Genomic DNA, 15,477 nt, shown 5'->3' with positions numbered 1-15,477 from the left:
TTACAGCAGCCTTCCTGTACCTAAAGGGGGCTACAGGAAAGCTGGGGAGGGACTGCTTGTCAGGGAGTGTAGTGATAGGACAAGGGGAATGGCTTTAAACTGAAAGAGGCTAGGTTTAGATTAGATATAAAGAGGAAATTCTTTCCTGTGTGGGTGATGAGGCGCTGGCACTGGCTGCCAAGAGAAGCTGTGGCTGCCCCATCCCTGGAGGTGTCCAAGGCCAGGCTGGATGGGGCTTTGGGCAGCCTGCTCTGGTGGGAGGTGTCTCTGCCCGTGGCAGGGGGTTGGAACTGGGTGATCTTTAAGGTCCCTTCCAACCCAAACCATTTTGTGATTCTGTGATTTATTTTATTTTATTTATTGCAATTGGAGCATGTGCAGTTAATTGTCAAAACATAAACTAATGGAATATGACTGTGCTAATACATATACCACTGCTAAAAGACATAGCCTGACTCCAGGCTTTAAAAGTTCAATTATCTCATTTCAAAATGGAAAAACTAGATCTTCTTTTGTAATTTCCCAAAAGCTCATGCAAAATTTAATTTCATCCAGACTTCAGAGATGTTTTGATTGTCATATAGATGTAACTCTACTGGCTTCAAAATGTCCCACATAAAAGTTTCTTGACTTTCAGAATTTCATTAGTTGCAGCATTGAAATTATTCAGGTTGTATAAGTATTTACAATTCTGAAAATGGTGTCAGACTCCCATCTCCTTGAAAGTAAGTCAACTTTTCAGCTAGTCACATTATTTATTTCTAATGGCTTACAACAGTGCACTGTATTCCTATTGCAAAGGAGTTTTAAGCCTGTGTATAGTTAAATCCAGCCTTTTGGCTACACCTGAACCTTAAGTAAAGCAAAGTATCTGATTAAGAATCTCCTTTCTCTAACATTTTCAGCTATTTCCGTGAATGTTGTAAGATTGTTTGGAAAGCAATGGTTTTTCCTGTCCTGCACTTTAACGCAGCAGCAGTAAAAGTGATTCTTCTTTTTAATAACCCCTTTACACGCAGTGTCACTGATAAATCAAAAAGAAGATGCCTCGCTGCTTGGAAAAGCATTTCTAACTTGCCACAGATAACAGAGTAACACTCACCGTGCAAGTGCTGCTCCCATGCCCAGAGCTGGCAGAGCCCTGTAGCAGCTGTGGAGAAGTTTTTACTCAGCCAGAGCAACATACACCATTAAAATACGTTTGAGAAACCACACATGATCATTAAGCTTAATTAAAGATGGGGGAAAGAAAAACACCTAAAACTCTCAGCACCACAGTTTGCGTCAAAGGAGATCTGGAGCTTATTTCTGCTTCCAGTTGCTCTTCCTTTATTTTGACTTTTGTCATGCAAGTTGAGTATCCAGGTTTGGGTTAAGACACGAGAATATTTCGACCATGGCTAACTCAGAGTTATTTATATGCTTCCTTAACATACAGATGGCAGTATGTTTTCATGCTGTCAGAGTACTTGGTCCAGTCAGAAGGTAATTTCTGAGGCAGGTGAGGAAATAAAACGTATGGGCATTTTGTTACTACAGATGCACTGATAGCATGCATGAATATAAATCACAATTTGGGAAGTGGGGGCTGATGAGGTGAAAAACACTGTTTGACTGCTGGCAGAGTATTTGAGAGCTCACAGTGCCTTTTGGTCCCAGCAGCCTATTTCAGTATGCCTGCCCATTCCCACAGGCTGTGCATGGTAACGACGCGGGGATTAGGGCTGAGTTCCTCTTCCCAAAGCCACAAAACAGTGCCAGAAGTGAGGAACAGTGCGCGCTTTAAAGGAAAATACTCATTTTCACATCTTTAAGGGATGTTTGTCATGAAACATGACATGACATGACATGACATGACATGACATGACATGCTTGTCAGAAACAAAACAGCAAACAAGTTTCCCAGAAAAATGAGTGTGATCTTAACAGCGTCTGACTGCACATGCGAATATTTTCTGAGTGCAATGATATTTCTATTGCTTTTTTATGTAAAGTATCCTCGGGAAGGGTACTCCATAACAGAGAACTTGCTGTAAAAGCAAGGCAAGAAAAGACTGAAGGATGGAAATCCTCTCATTGCAGTGCCATAAGCACGGAGGTGGCTGTTGGCATCCTGCATGAAACCCAAGGGATCTTGCACTCGGCGCTCTTCAGTGTGGCATCCATTTAGAAGGGCTGTGAAGAGGGGTCTCACGCTGGTCCCCAAATCCCCAAACAGTGGCAGTCCCCGTGGTGTCATGACAACCACGAGCCTCCAGATGCTCATGCACACACCTGAGCTGCTGGCGGTGGGGTCTGGGACTGATCCCTTAGCATTGGCTGACCAGAGCTTCTTCCAGTTCAGAGACCACGAGAAGTCATTTCCACTGGGCTGGTTATTCCGATTGCTGCCTTAATGGTGCTTTTCTGACTAATGGTACCAGGCTATTCTGGGAAATAATGAATCAAATGACCTTTTTATCTATGGTCTGAAAAACCCTCTTTTGTCACTCCCAATTCAGCAGTGGCCCCTAAACCTTTTCCTTCCCAAATTCATGGCCATTCTTGATTATTACAGTGGTCGACTCTGGCCTGTGACAGGGAACAAGAGCAGCAATATCCAGAGCATGTCAGCATCTCAGCGTAGTGTGACAGCAATACAAATGGCTTGTGGCTATCCCCTGCTGTGACTATCCAGGGGAGAAAGCTCTCCATCTCCACCACAGCACCCTCAAATATCTTATCAGCAGAGCTTTTACAGAGGGTGAATACCCTGGGAAATCTCAGTCATAAGTCTTCATCAAGTGTTTCTTGCTGTGTTAAGCTTTCTGTTTAATTCATGGATAGGGTCACTCATATTCAGAGTGGTGGTAGCAGAGCTGTACCCAAATAGGATAAAAGCTGGTCCCTACTTGCCACGGTGTTCCTGCAGCTCCCTGATGCTGTCGTTGGGATGGGTGAGGGGGGTTAAAATACCCAATACTTAGAGGCAGCAGGTCTCCTGGGCCCGTGGAGCCAAGGGGCTTCCCAAGCTTCGAGCGCTGTGCCTGTGGGGCTGGTCACCTCTCCTCTTGGGTCATGGCACACGCTTTTCCCATGGCTGAATGGCTAGCTAGCAGTCATGGGGTTTTCAGAGGTCAGATCTGACTGTGTAGGTTTGCATCCAGGGGTGGGTCTGTCCCACTTCTCCTCACTCGCCTCCCTGTTAGCTCAGCACTCCAAGCACATGGGCTTGCAGGCATGCTGGAAAGCTCTTCAGCTTCCAGGTTGGATGCCATCAAAGTGAGACAAACGGGCTTATTGTGAGGGCCCTGCACAAGGTCACAGGTGTAGCATGAATTGCCCCAAAGCCAATTTATCTGGGACCCGGTGTCATGCTTAAAAGTGATTCTACAAGAAGAACATCAGAAAAGTTGTAGTGGGTTTACATAGCAAGGTTTTGGTAGCAGGGGCCATAGAGGTGGCTTGTATGCAGCTTGGCTGTCCCCCATTGTACCACCGAGAGCCATTGGGATTTAGAAGGTAGTTTATTGGCACACTCACATGAGTGAGTAATAAATAAAACACTTGTTCCAGGTGACCCCAGCAAAATGCACATGAATCGTGCTGCTGAGCAGATAGATGTTCAGCGAACACACCTACGGTCCTTCTCTTCTGCATTCGCTCCTAGTCAGCCCTTTGCCCTAGCTAATTTGCTCCAGGCTCAAGGGGAACTTGTCTCGATTCTGCTGGTACCTCTGCTCTGAAGTCACTACACCTGCACTCATACTAATAAAAACGAATCTGGAAAGAGGGAAGGGTCCAGCAGAGCAGAGCCCGGAGCATCAGACAGAGCATCCCGCACTGGGACCCCCGTGGGACCCTGGCGGAGGAGCAAGCCCTCGCTTGTTAATTAATGATTACCGATAACGAACGATAAAAACCAAAGGCACCCTGCATGCTGCCCGGGCAGGTGCGCGGGAGCCCATAGGAGAATGCCTGCTGCCACCTCGCGGTGCCTGGCCTGGAATAGCAGCCGAACCCGGCTCCTGCTCCTGCCCAAAGACCCAAAGAGAAAACACAACACCCCCCGAGGGCAAGGAACCCAGGGCTTCGGTTTATTACAGGTGGCGATTTTTATTTTATTTTATTTTATTTTATTTTATTTTATTTTATTTTATTTTATCTATTTTTTTTCCATGTGCAAAGTCTGTTTTCGCACCCTCCTCTTTTGCTGCTGCCCCACTCTTTGGGGTTTCACCCTGTAGAAGGGGTGAAGTCAACACGACCTTACGCTGCTTCCCCTGACACCCTCTGCCCAGGTGCCCTCATGGCCAGCAGTACTCACCTCCAGAAACTGTCTTCTGTCTTTCAAACTTGTCTGTGACCACACATGCCCCAAGTAATTCATGCAACACGTTTTATCCTACCTTGTAACACAGATATGCGTGTAACACAAATAACATACTACATGTTTGACAGGGGTGATTTTTGAAAAATGATGTATAAGAGAAGTGGTAATCACTTTTTTTCTTTGTAAGAGCTTGTTTCAGAAGCAATTCCCCCAGCGTAGGCTGTGCCAGTACTGCTGGGGTTTCTGTACTGCATGGTGTTGCCTGCAGTCTTGATTTCCCTGCTTATCCAGATAAAGGCACCTGTCCAGGTTTGCTGTGGCTCCCTCTGGTCTGAACATCAAGTTTTCTTATACATGGAAAAAAAGGACAGCAAAAGGACATGTATGAGGTTTCAAGCTGAAATCAGGACAAGAAATTTTAAGCATCCGAATTCAGCAGTAGCAAGATGCTCCCATGCCCCAGAACGCAGCCAGATTCTGGATGTCCACTTGTGCTTGGACCGATTTGTGTTTCAAGACGTGACAAGACATATTCACAAAACCCCCATGTAAAGTCCCCCATGTGTGGAAAGGGCAGTCACTACAAATCCCTTAGAAGTGCAGAAAGAGCATTTCACATCATCACTGAGGAAGTAAAGGTCACAGTCACCGGACTCCCATGACTTTGGACAAAACCCCGTGTGTGAATTGTAAGCCATCTACTAGGGGTGGCATGTGTGAGTGGAGAGCTCCTGCTTTCAGCTTCTGATTAAAAATGTTCTTAGTCGGAGGGAGGAAGTTGATGCAACACGTTGAAATCCTCACTTTCTTAACCAAAATAGAAACGCCTCTATGGGTATGCCTCCATGGCAGCCAAATTCACAACTGCAGCTCCAAGTAGCTCAGACTATCATAACTGCCACCCACAGACTTCTGCTAGCAATAGTAAGGGGTAAAGATATATTGACTCAGCTTTCCTCTCTCTGACATAATTTGGGTCACGTGGAAAGCATGTTTTCCTTCTTCTTACTTACTGGAAAAGGTGTCAAGGAAATGATCTGGAACATTCAACCGTGAAACTACAGTATCACGTGCAAATTTTTGGCTCATTCCAAATTAATATCTTACTGTGTATTTTAAAACAAAATCATCTGAGAGTTCAGAAGTGGAACATACACTCAAAGGAAAAAATGCACAGATATTAATAAAAACCCTACAATTTTTGCCTGGCTTGGGCCCTGACTTCTGCATTTCTGATAACCTCATATAGCCAGTCTTGTTAAAGCCGTTCAAAAACTGTGTAAACTGTGCTAGCTTTCCCCCCACACTTAATAACACGTTTAAAGAACAGTATTTTGAAGAGGGAGATTTGATTTTCTGGGGTAGCACTGCTCAACTAGGTATCAGACTGTGACAGCTAAAGTATTTTTATGGATCAAAAATACAGCTAACATGTGGAAAACATGCTCGAAATGCATACGGTCAATCAATGTTAAATAATTCACCCTGGGGACACCTACAAGACAGGGTCTCCTAAAAGAGGCCTTCAAAACCACCTGTCTTCATCAATTGTGTAGCTTATGCCTAAACGGTTTGGTCTGGGAACGATGAGGAAGGAATGTGGCTGACAGGCTGAAAGGAAGCACCTGGCTGAGTGCTGCAGCTGGGAGGAGCACTCCTGAGCAGAGGACCCGGACTTCAGGGCAAGGTTTACCATGTATTCACAGCCCAGTTCAGACACGTCCATAGAGAAGGGGGTGATGAATTCAGGCAGCCTGGTTCATGAAGCTCCTGGCATGGTACCTACGGTACAGGAACCCTTTGTGGGACATTTTCCATTGTAAGGAAGGCTACAAAGCAGTTCTGCTAATTTGGATAGACATTGTCAAAACTGAAGGCTAGACTGTTACTCCCTCAGGACACACTGTTGAACAGTTACTTCTACCACTACATCTGCTACTATATTATATTAATGCAGTTAACATGCACAAACAGCCTATGGATAATGAAGTGGCTTTTTTATTTTATTTTATTTTATTTTATTTTATTTTATTTTATTTTTTTATTATTATTATTATTTTTCTGCAACCAGAAACTTAGCTTCTCAAGGTCACAAGTCATTTTGCTCCCAGGCAATAGCTGATCTCAGACTGTGACCATACCAGCCTCCATTTACTGGTTAATAGTTAATAGTTTATTTCAAGTGCCAGATAAATTCTGGGTCAGAACGCCTGAAAACATCTGAAGGCTCAGAGTTAATGTTTATTTTAGCAGAGTGAAAATATGAGCCACTTATTTCTGTAGCCTCTTGTGATTTGATTTTATTTCCAGCATGAAACAAGTGGGGCGCAAGCAGCCACCTGCCTTGCCAGGGAGACCTAATAAACGAGCTGAACAGAAAAATCTCTCAGAAATAGAAGACCAGGTGGGAGGAAGCTACAATGACCAGAACAATGAGTTACGACTAGTAACTTAGATAGTTTAGGATATAAAAGACCAACAGCATTAAATCACACTGACATTCTAGCATTGTTCCCTACATTTTGTTTTATTATTTTATTGTATTTTTATTTTTCATTTCTAGTTTTAAAGGAGATTTAGAAGAGTTTAAGGTCTCTCCAAACTGGAACGATACTCCACTGATTCAGTTTTTGGCCCTCCTGCTGAAAGACTTAGAGGTATTGCTTCTTCAACTATCTCCCTCAGAGAAAGTGGGCAAAAATCTACCCTCATGCAAGTTTTTGCAGGACCTGTTCAATTCTATGATCCTTAAATATTATCTCTACATTTCTTTGCTTAATTCCATCGTATATTATTCTACTTTCAAAAATCTACACTGCTTAATTTCTTTCCTTTCATCTAGCTGGATCATGTAATCACAAGTTTTATGACCCTTCCAGCTGATAACTGAGAAGCAAGAGAGCACTTAAAGACTCTTATTCAAAAACCCAAAAGACAAACAAACAAAAAACAAAAGCTTTGGACAGCTGGTGTCAATCAAGTGGCATTAGTTTGTATTAGAGATGAACTAGCTCAGAATCCAGGAGACCTTTGTAGCTCCTTTCTACAGTCACCTCCTACCCTGACCACACTAGTAAATCTCAGTGTCCCACAAAAGGGGGCAATCAGTGCTCATATCCAGCTCCTGAAATGCCACAGATTTTAGATTGATGCTTTAAGACAAGCTGACCCAGACTTCAGACTGTGTTTATATATAACTTATATATATAAACCATTCCTTTCGTAGAGGTGAGGATGATTCAAGTTAAAATGTGTGTGAAAATACAGCACATGTACCGATTCTCTTGCCTGGTATGTCTGAGAATTAGGGGTTTGGGGACTTTCTGACTTCCATTACTTACTTTGTCTAACCTTTTTTAAACTTTTGGCTTCCACAAGGCAAGCGGTTCTGCAATGTAATTATGCACTGAGAGAAAACAACTACTTCCTTCTGTTTTAAACCTTCTACCACATGCCCTCAGTAGTGCTAGCTCCCCAGCAGTGTTTTTTTCCACCCTTTATATTGGCAATTTGAGAGTGGAGGCAGTGAGATAAATGTTTTACCCGGAGAACAAATTCACTTCCATTCCCTGGATTGCCTAATTTTTTTCCAGTTTAAATAGACCTTGAGTTTCAAGTTGTCACGGTTCTTGTGACAAGAAAGGTTTATTACAAATCCTTCACGATCACAAAATGTACTTAGAATGAATATAAGTACATTGTGAAATTGCACGCCATATCCATCCAAACACAGACTTTGACCTAAAGCTTGCTGAAACTGATGGATTTTTTTCTTACCAGCTCTGAAGAACACAGCCAACAAGTGTTCTGTGTGATTTCTCCATTTGTGCAAGTTTTTTTTCCTTTTGTTACTATCCATTCTCTCCTTGTCTAGGAGTTAGCTAATGCATAACCCTATTAAAAACCTCAGAGTTTGACATCAAGGACATCCTTCCTCAGTGAGTAATTTTAGCATATGCTTTTAATGTTTGTATGCATGTGCTTAGATATACTTTTAACTGTTAACAGTATTCTTAAGAACAGAGAAAATACTTCTGACCAGCTGACCAGTAACAGGCTATGAAATGAGGCCCCAGCCTGAGAATGGAATATAATATTCTATATTCCCTGATGTCTTTCAGCCATTGCGGATATTCCTAGTTATTTTTCCTTTAACCATTTCCATTCTTATTTTCCATGCACATATTCTATAATGAAGCTTTCATTTTACACAGTGTATCCTCTCTCTTCACTTTTGGACAAACCCTCTTTTGTTTCACCTTTTAATTTCAATTATTCCATTCAGTTTCATTTGTCTACATTAAATTAATTTTCTCCTTTCTCCTTTTTCTGATTTAAGAACAGCAATCTTGCTATGTTATTTTATAGTAATCTCCTCTGAGCTTTACAGAATTACAAGAGTCTTTATTGGAATTAAATAGGAACGTGCTCACTCCAATAATAATATCTTCCATTAACATCTCCAGTATGTGCTAGAAGTGTTCTTTACTTTTTGTTATTTTTACTCTTTAAACAGACCAGCTTTGACACAAGCAGGTGTTTGAAGTCAATTAGATTATATCATATTAAATTTGGAATGAGTTCCACCCAGAACTTCTGCTCAAATTAGGGATTTAATTTAAATATCAGCATGCATAGCAATTTCTGCAACTTCCTTTCACTTGCAGAAGTTCAGAAAAGGACATTTTCTTAAAAAATGTTAAAAGGATCCACGTAATTCACCTTCTATGAAAATTACCTCCTAATGTAGTGTAATTTTTTCCTCAAGCATTTTGCTTCTTAATCCCCCCCCCCTTCCTTCTTCCACTCAACTTTCAGACCCAAAATTTTGTGTCCCAGTGGACCCAACTTTTCTTTCTGATTTGAGTTACTTTCCCTGGGTGTGAAGGGAGGATGGGATACCTTATACTCAAAAGCTTCTGGAACTGATCAGTGACGTCAGGTCAAATATGGAACTGATTTACTCCCATAAGCCATTTTAGCAACATTGCAGTGAAGCTGGCATAGGTGTAAACCAGCACAGAACATATGGCCACAATTCCGCAGTGCTCTACAAATGAAAATGTCATGAAAGTACTGTATATTACTAATAATTAAAGAGCCAAATAAAAGCAAAGTGCAATTATGTTTACTTCCAATTGGCATTTCTCTCACATGGAAAAAAGGCAAGCAAACAATTTTTCAAATCATACTTTCAGTGCTAAAGCTAGAGGAGGAAGTATCAAAGCAATTACTTCAGCAACTTGTATAAATGAAATCGCCAGCAACAAGTTTCATTTCTAGGTAATTTCCCAGGCTCCCAAGAAACACAGCAGAATCTGCAGTCTGGAAAGATGTCAAAACAGTAGCATGCAATTCATCGCAGCTCAGAAACAAAGTGCCAAAAAATACACTGCATGAGCAATCATCATTTGTATCAATTTTTCCCATAGCAGAACTACGTAGAGGATAATTGTATTATAACTGCAGAAAGAAAAAAAAAAAGTTTCTGTGTCAGCTGCAAACAGTAGGCACTGCTTGTCAGAGGAGATTTATTTTTTTTTTCTCTTGAATTTAGAGCAGGAATATGTCTAGATAATTAGATGGGAGAATATTTCTTCTGAGGTGGCAGAAGGTCGAATTCCATCACGCTTATTTATACCTTTGCTATGAATAGTTCCATTGATCTCAATAAGATTTCCAGTGGGGTCCTCAAGGTGAGTGATGATGGAAAATATGGTTATTGAAAAGAAAGGGCAGAAGCAAAATATCACAGTTTTATAAGATGCATTAACAGCAAATTCATACATGCTGAAATTGACAATGCTCTAAAGACTGACACAGAAAGGAATTCCAAAAAAACACCTATGATGTAAAGGGATGCACTCAGGAGTGGTGCATTTTATTGTAATTATAAATACACAGTTAAAGACATCTTCTATGTCTGGAAAAACTGAATGAGAAATCTTTGTAAAACCCTGTAGAGAACTTTTATAGGGTTACAAAGGTAATGGTGTTATGCTTGTGATGTGTTTGAAACTATTTTAATAAACCTTAAAGTTGTTTTAGTAGGCTTTAGTGCAAATAGATATTGTCTGTATAGTGCAAGTCCAACAAACTTGGTATCAATCCAATCATCTTTACATATTCAAAACCCCACTTTGATCATTCCTCTTTCTCCTAATCGCCTATCTCTTCACACATATGGCTAAATCGTTAATCTCTTTATACTTCTCACTACATTAATATTTCCTTTCTAAATAAACCCTATTATTCACCAAGATCTGGTGCGTTCCTAACCCAAAGGCCAGACCTAGGTGGATGAAGCACAAACCTGTGAATGGCTTCCACGATTTTAGGAGAAATCATTGTCATAAAATTCATTTCACAACGATCGCTTTACACTTTGAAGGTTACCACGTTATCTTTCTATGTAAAAAGAGGGCGGCTGTTCTTTCCTGCCAGATTCAATCACATCCTTTTGACCTTTCGCAAGTGCCCAGAGGAGAAGTCACATTTACCGCCGCATACTGCTCATCTGGGTTGGGAGGGGTTCAAAGAGGAAGGAAAAAAGGGATCACAGTGACTCCTCCAGCCCAGAGGTGAAAAAGCAGTGTAGCAACACGGCTAGAGGCAGGACAAAGCCTAACTGCTGACTGGAGTTGGGTTTGCCCTGAGGCTTAGACTGTGACTGCCTTTAGTGGTCTTTTCAGCCTGATCAGAGCGATACAGACAAGCCTGGCACCACGTGAATTCTTCATAGGAAAGTGTGGTGGCCATGGCTCAGAGCCTAAAGAAATGACTTAAAATTGGGGTAGAACAATATGTGTAATGTGCATAATATGATGGTATTGCAAATAAAACCAAAGCTTTTCCGAGTGCTGCAAACCTGTATTATGAAAATAACTTCACATTCAAAGGTCACAAGCTGTATTCATTTGGGCTCATGTGTCACTATTAGTCACTGGGCTTGTGCCATCTGACTCTGCCAGACCTGCACTCAGCTTCACGTTAGTGTGCTGCTGCTGTCTGTGGGACTTCACATATATACACCTTAGACCTTCTTATCATGAACAATACACAATAATCTTAAAGACTTTATAGCCACTAGAGCAAATTGTTTTATTGTCAGCAAACTCACTTGATTGCTTATGATGCCAGAGAGAGCAAAAACCTGTAAATCTTTTTATAGGCCATAATTCTGTAGCTTCTCGTTGGCATATGGACATCCACATGCAGTGCCTTGTTAAATTCTAGGAGAATAATATAATAATAAGGTAAGCTTGGATTGTCATGCGTTGGTGGAGTCTGATTAGACTTTAAAATGTTGGAGTCAGAAAACAGAAATCTAAGGGAAGTTTGGACCTGGTGCTTAGGGACATGGTTTTATGGGTGACATTGGTAGTGGGGTGATGGTTGAACCAGATGATCTTGGAGGTCTTTTCCAACCTTAACGATTCTATGATTCTATGCCAAACTTACATGGTGTACACTTACCTGAACTGCTTGCTTTGTGACTACTTTGAGTCATGGTTTCTTACTTCCTGACTGAGGCCCTGATTCTCTATCGCCACGTGGTTAGGTGACTGCACCCCAGATTTGGTGGGGTACACTCCTGATTGGGTGAGCCCACTGAAATTCAGGAAAAAGGCTCTTCCATTCTTTCATTTACAGACTGGCTATTAACATCTTTTTAGTATGCATGCAGAAAGTTCAGAAAAACTAGTAGTTCATAGCCAAGGTAACACATACCAGTGTATCTATGTGATTTTGGTGAGACAGAAGGATTAGTAAGGAGACAATTTGGCAGGGTGGTGGAGTGGGCGCAGCAGCCCAGCTTCCTTCACCCTGTGCCAGCTGCTGACTGTTCACAGACTCATACTCCTTGCTGAAGGAACCTGATCTGAGTCCTCAGCTCACAGGCTAGAGACTAAGGTGAAACTAATTTTCACAGAAGGCCTGGGTGGGGAGTTCCTCCTGGGCCCCTTTTTGTCTGCGTCTCTAGCATCTGTGCCTCGGGGAAGTTTACTACATCTCAGTGACTCTATTTACGGCTGAAGCTGCCTCATGCTTTTTATTCAAGACTTTCTTTTCGGATGCCTGTAGCACAGGCAAATTGTAATCATTCAAGTCAGGCTTTTCCATGACGAGGATGTCTCAGGCTGGTTGACTCACCTGCCTCATTTTCAGGGCGCTGTGATTCAGACACCCACCAGGCAGAAGTAATACAGCAATATGCTTGTTCCATCTCTGTGACAGAAAACTGTCCTGCAGCTGAGGTGCTCTAAGGGCTGCGTGGTCTGGAGCGGGGCCCAGAGCAGGGACACCTTATGAGCTGCCAGGCCAAAGGGCCCTGAAGCTTGTTGGCCCCATCTGGGGACTGCCTCATCAGCCTCCTCTACGCTGCCTTGGTGCCAATCTCCTGCAGATCATGAAAACAGCAGAAAAATGCTCACGTTTGCGTTGTTTTTTTTCATCAGCTCCTCAAGCTCAGTTACTCTGGGGAAGGGTAAAATGGAAGCCAGAAGCAGCACAAGGAAAGGAAAGGGAAAAGATGAGGGAGGTGGAAAGGGGACTAACTCTGGATTTGAAGTGCAGAGCAATTTCCCTCGATTAGGGAACCTAAGCTGTGGGCTGATCTGAGAGGTGAAGAACACGCATCTAGTCTATTTAAGGATAAATACACAGACAGAGTAATGCAATGCAATGAATAGTTCTCTTAGGCTTTGCAGAGAGTGCCTTGAGAGAGAGCTGTAGTTAGGGCTGCCAGGAGATGAGGAGAGTGAATGTCTCTGTTTAATGAGCACGCACACTCATTTGCTCCTTTTGAAAAAAAGAAGTCATAAAGGAAGGCATTAAGCACAAACAAAGCCAGATATTGCTATGCTTCAAAAACTGCTAGCTGCTCATAGCTCTTGCAGTGACCTCACACCTCTCACAGAGGTGCAACTCATAAACCACTGGAGAGCCAGCACGTTTTGAAGATGAGGAGTAAGCCTTCCTTATTGCCCTTCTCTTGTGTTCGTAAGACACTGGATAACTGAGGTACACACCCCTATTGTATGGATTTGTCTGTGTTTAAAGAGCAGCATGCTTCTGTCAGCAGTTTGTACCTCTTTTGTCATCACAAACAGCCCCGTTCAGCTCCCCTGTGATGTTTCCACAAGGCACTCTCTCTGGTGGTGGGGATTCAACATCCCATAAGACAGAGACGCTGTGAGAAGAGGAGAAAGAGACACAGGTGCTGACATCACTTGCTCAGTTTGTCCCCAAAAGAAGGTCAGCTCAGCAAAAATCAACCCTGTTCTGCGACAAACATTTCACCCCATGTGAACTTACAAAATACTGGCAGCCCGGAGACCAAATGGGGCCCATGGGCAGGACAACGTATATAAATACCTGGGGAAGGCTGGCAAGGGAACAAAAAACAGGCTCTAATTTTCTCCTACAAAATTAGGCAGCTTTCATACCGCGGGAGACTAGAAAGGTTGAGTTACCCTGACGCCAGTACCGTCATTATTGGCTCAGTTTTTTTGGCTGGTGTACAAGTCTGGCGTTCCTGCTCTTGAGGGGATTTTACTGTAGCACAGAAATTGGTGGGAAACTTCAATGTGTCAGCCACCTCTGTAAGCTGGTCCAAGCATCCGAATTCCAGAACATCTGGAGACTGACCACGGTGGCCCTGTCGACGCTCTGTCAGGAAGGCTAATGAGCAACCTCACTGTAATTAAATGGTGTCCTCAGGTGCTCTAAAATTAAAAACAAAACAAACCCCAGAGAGCGTGTACAGCCTGCATACACGTGCTATTATCCAAACCGTAACATATTCCATATGCCTTCCTATCAAGTAACTTCCTACATTCTTCAAGCCCAGACTTACCACCTTGGGGACCTCCCAATAAAATGCAGTGATTTGGGGAAATTATCCTGCAATAGGCCTATACATCTGAGGGCCAGAGAGCAAATTACAGGCTCGTAATGTTTTCCCAAATATCTTCACATATGCTCTGTTATTATCTATATTGCATTACAGTGTATCATGACCTATTTGACATTAACAACATACGACTTAAATTGCCTGCGGAGGACTGGAGAGCATTCGTACAAAGCGATGTTGGCAGTCACAGCCACATGCACTGCACTGTGCCTGGTGGACCTGTTCTCCTGAGGTCGATGGAAACTCAGGCTGCTAAGGCCTTCACAACCTTCAGTCCTTGGCTTACCGCAGGAGCCCTTCTGCATACCAGGAGCTTGGCCACATTGCCAACAATTTTTCTGAAATCCTCCCAGGGGTGTGAAACAACCAGCAGCACCCTCTGATCCTATTTGCATCCCATTGTTAGCCTGAAATGCTCATGCTGAAAAGTGGAGGGTCGCAGGTACCTCTTTCAAGCAACTGTGGTAAACATCCATTAAGGGCATCACATTCTCTTTTTACAGTACATGTTATTTATTAACAAAACCTAAAATCCCAGTTGCTCTTTCACCCTGTTATTGCATGTTTTCTGTCCTAACTTTTCTGCATCACTGTTAGAAGCTGTTTATACCTGTTTCGGACACTGGAACGAGCTACATTTCAGCAGCACATCGGTAGTAACTCAAGTACAGCAGAACCTTGGTAAAGTACAGAAATAATTGTTTTAAGTGCTGTGATTTAGTAGCGGAGGCAGTGCTGCAAATCAATAATCATACTTAAGCGTTTAGGACTTTTTTTTTAATTATTATTATGCAGACGGCAAATCAACGCATGAGGTAGGAGTAAATATACTGAGGATCCCTTCACTGGTTCAGTCCTCAGGGGGCTGAACTCTTTGATATTGGATTCTCGTTCTCTGCCGTTTCAAGAGTGTACCTTCCTTGCACCCTGCAATTTGGAATAGTATCCACGCAAAGAGAACCTCTGTTCTCTTTGAGCTTCCGCACAAGGGACCCAGGAAAACAAAACAAAAAGCCCACCCCAAAACTAGTTGCTTTGCTCCATCTAGAAGAAGCACTTTGAGTTGGTGGGTTTCTTTTTCCCAGCTTTTGGATTACGACGGGAATCCAGTCGGGAAACAGGAATCAGAGGTGAAGGTGCCACAGCAAACTACTGCCATACAATGATCAAAGTGAGACAAAGCCCACCACTCGGTATTTCACGTGGCTCTGAATCACATTCAGCATTGTTATTTTGGACTCTTGTGCAT

The sequence above is a fragment of the Oxyura jamaicensis genome, chromosome 1 (assembly GCF_011077185.1).
Source record: "Oxyura jamaicensis isolate SHBP4307 breed ruddy duck chromosome 1, BPBGC_Ojam_1.0, whole genome shotgun sequence".
In the NCBI taxonomy this organism is placed as follows: domain Eukaryota; kingdom Metazoa; phylum Chordata; class Aves; order Anseriformes; family Anatidae; genus Oxyura; species Oxyura jamaicensis.
Note: the sequence above shows the minus strand (reverse complement) of the source record.